The following is a 3,404-nucleotide window of genomic DNA, read 5'->3' as shown; positions in this document are numbered from 1 at the left end:
ATCTTATTTTGTTCATATTCCATACTATAGTTGGATATGTACTTGTACTATATCTAGCATTTTGAATCTAAATTAATAGTATGTGATTAATTAAGCACGTTGAGCATTTGAATGCAAAGACAAAAAATCTTGGCCGTTTCAACTCATTTAGGCATTTTCATTATGAATTATAATGAGGTGTTCAGTAGTAAAAATATTATGAGGTTTTTTCATTAAGGAAAAAATCAATTATAAAATCAAATACTAAATACATAAATTCTCTACACTTGAATCTTATAAAAACAAAGAATAAGGGATAACAGAGCAAGGACAAGAAAAGAAAGGAAGCAATGTTTCAAAAAGTTAGTAAAATATGTATATTTAGACATAATTAAAAAATCATACCATAAATTAGGATTTTATTTCAATTACCCATTCTTTTCAAACAGAAGAAGAGATCCAGATTAATCTTAGTTGAAGAAAAATCTTTATTTCAAATTATTAATTGATGTATGCAGGTAAGTTTCCTCCTCGCTTATTTCTTAATAATTAATAATTTAGATTGTTCGAAATTAAAGGTTTATGATAATTTGTTGTTGTTCATTTTCGAATTGTAATAATAAGTTAATTAAGGTCTAATACTTGGCCCAAGATTGAGAATATGAAGAAGAAAAAAGGGTTTATATGAGATGGAAAGAAAAGAAAATTGTAATATGCTTTTGGTTCCATGGAATTTGTATATATTGCATATATAAATCCTAACATCAGGAAATTTTGTTATTCTCCCAAATGTTAGAACTGCGATTGTCTTATTACTTGAATTGATAGTTTGATGAACTAAATAAATAGTTTCAAATGCTATTATGCACCTCGTGAGATCAAGTAATGCATGTGAGTATATTTTCTTTCGGAATTTATCTGACTTGCTTTTTTATTCTTTATTTCTTAATATGAAGAAAAAAATGATACAAATATATACATACATGAACCTTACCCATTCAAATCAAACACATCATACATATAGATACACACACACACATTATACCTCTTCACATTCTTTTCATAACCCCCTCTTATTAAATCACATTAATTTAAAGTTTTAGACAATAGTATAACTATTATATAATATATTAATTAGAAAAATATTGTATTGTGTAGTTTGATAAATACATAAAAGATCCTAAAAAGTCAGAGCACGCTTCTTTTATGTTAACTAAATCTTATTTTGTTCATATTCCATACTATAGTTGGATATGTACTTGTACTAAATCTAGCATTTTGAATCTAAATTAATAGTATGTGATTAATTAAGCACGTTGAGCATTTGAATGAGAAGAAAAAAATATTGGCCGTTTTAACACATTTAGGCATTTTCATTATGAATTATAATGAGGCGTTCAGTAGTGAAAATATTATGAGGTTTTTTCATTAAGGAAAAATCAATTATGAAATCAAATACTAAATACATCAATTCTCTACACTTGAATCTTATAAAAAATAAAGAAGAAGAGATAACAGAGCAAGGACAAGAAAAGAAAGGAAGCAATGCATTAAAAAGTTAGTAAAATATGTATATTTAGAAATAATTAAAAAATCATGCCATCAATTGGAATTTTATTTCAATTACCCATTCTTTTCAAACAGAAGAAGAGATCCAGATTAATCTTTGTTGAAGAGAAATCTTTATTTCAAATGATTAATTGATGTATGCATGTAAGTTTCCTCCTCACTTATTTCTTAATAATTAATAATTTGGATTGTTCGGAATTAAAGGTTAATGATAATTTGTTGTTGTTCATTTTGGAATTGTAATAAGAAGTTAATTAAGGTCTAATACTTGGCCTAAGATTGAGAATATGAAGAAAAAGGGTTTATATGAGATGGAAAGAAAATAAAATTGTAATGTGCTTTTGGTTCCATGGAATTTGTATATATTGCATCTATAAATCCTAACATCAGGAAATTTTGTTATTCTCCCAAATGTTAGAACTGCGATGTCTTATTACTTGAATTGATAGTTTGATGACGTAAATAAATAGTTTCAAATGCTATTATGCACCTTGTGAGATCGAGTAATGCATGTGAGTATATTTTCTTTCGGATTTTATCTAACTTGCTTTTGTTATCCTTTACTTATTAATATTTGAATTAAATTTTAATTTAATTCAAATTTTTTTCTAAATTCTTATGAAATAATAAAAAAATTGCATGTAAAAGATCTCATTCTTTATACAATATTTTAGACATAAACAAAAAACAAAAAGTATATTCTCTTTGATTTCTTTTAAGACTCTTAGAGAGAAGAGAGAAAGCAAGATTAAGAATTAGTAATTAATGTGGATTTTATATACATAACATTATATTCAATATCATTAAGGAAAGCAAGATTAAGAATTAGTAATTAATGTGGATTTTATATACATAACATTATATTCAATATCATTAATCAATGTATTCTTTATTCTTAGTAATTAATGTGGATTTTATATACATAACATTATATTCAATATCATTAATCAATGTATTCTTTATTCATGTGTAATATTTTTCTCTTTTTGAGAAAGAAATGATTAAAAATTGAAATAGGTCAATTATATCATAACAACCTCATGAAAGATTTGTAAAATGTTAATTTTTAATGCGCATAACATTATATTCAATATCATTAATTCTTGCAGCCAAAGAGTAATAACTGCAGTAAAAGAAAGAAAGAAGAGAAGAGGTTTAGTTTCAAAACAATGGTTAGCCCTCTAAATCCCACAAAATTATTTTGAATACCAAAAATAGAGTTTTACATTAAATACAATTTTCAAGGAATTTATAATTTAACCTTTATTTTTAAATTAAGTATGAAAATAGTTACACGTGTAAAGTATGTGCACCATACTAGTTTTTTTAAAAAACCACTGTAGCAGAGTGGTGTACTGTAGCAATTCAAAAAATATTATAGCATTTAAAAGCGGGACTACTGTAACGGGGAAAAAATATTAAAGGATATGCAAAAAGCAAACACGATATTCACACTAGTAGTATATATGTACTGAGCATATTGAGCCAAACGGGCCCTAAACAGCCCATTGCCCCTCCCGGGCCTTCCCGCCTGCACTCCTTACCCAGCCAGCCCGCTGGCTTTCCGCTGCTGCCAGCTCATCGATCCACGCCAACCATCTAAAACGAATCTCGACCGTCAATTGAAAATCGAACCGATCCCGTCCCTCAACGCACGGATCCCCCTCTTCACCCCCGAAACCCCTCCATCACTCTACCATCCCGAGCCCCATTTCCATTCCCCCTCTATAAGAGTCCCCCCGGACCCAGATAATCCCCCATCGCTCTCTCCTCCCCCTCTCGAATCGAATCGAATCTAATCGAGTCGAAATCCGAATCCGAAAACCAAAAGGGCGGCGGGGGCGGCGACGGCGGGG

This window comes from Asparagus officinalis, chromosome 7, assembly GCF_001876935.1.
Source record: "Asparagus officinalis chromosome 7, Aspof.V1, whole genome shotgun sequence".
Lineage (NCBI taxonomy): Eukaryota > Viridiplantae > Streptophyta > Magnoliopsida > Asparagales > Asparagaceae > Asparagus > Asparagus officinalis.
The sequence above is the reverse complement of the archived record's forward strand: the minus strand, read 5'-3'. Positions refer to the sequence as shown.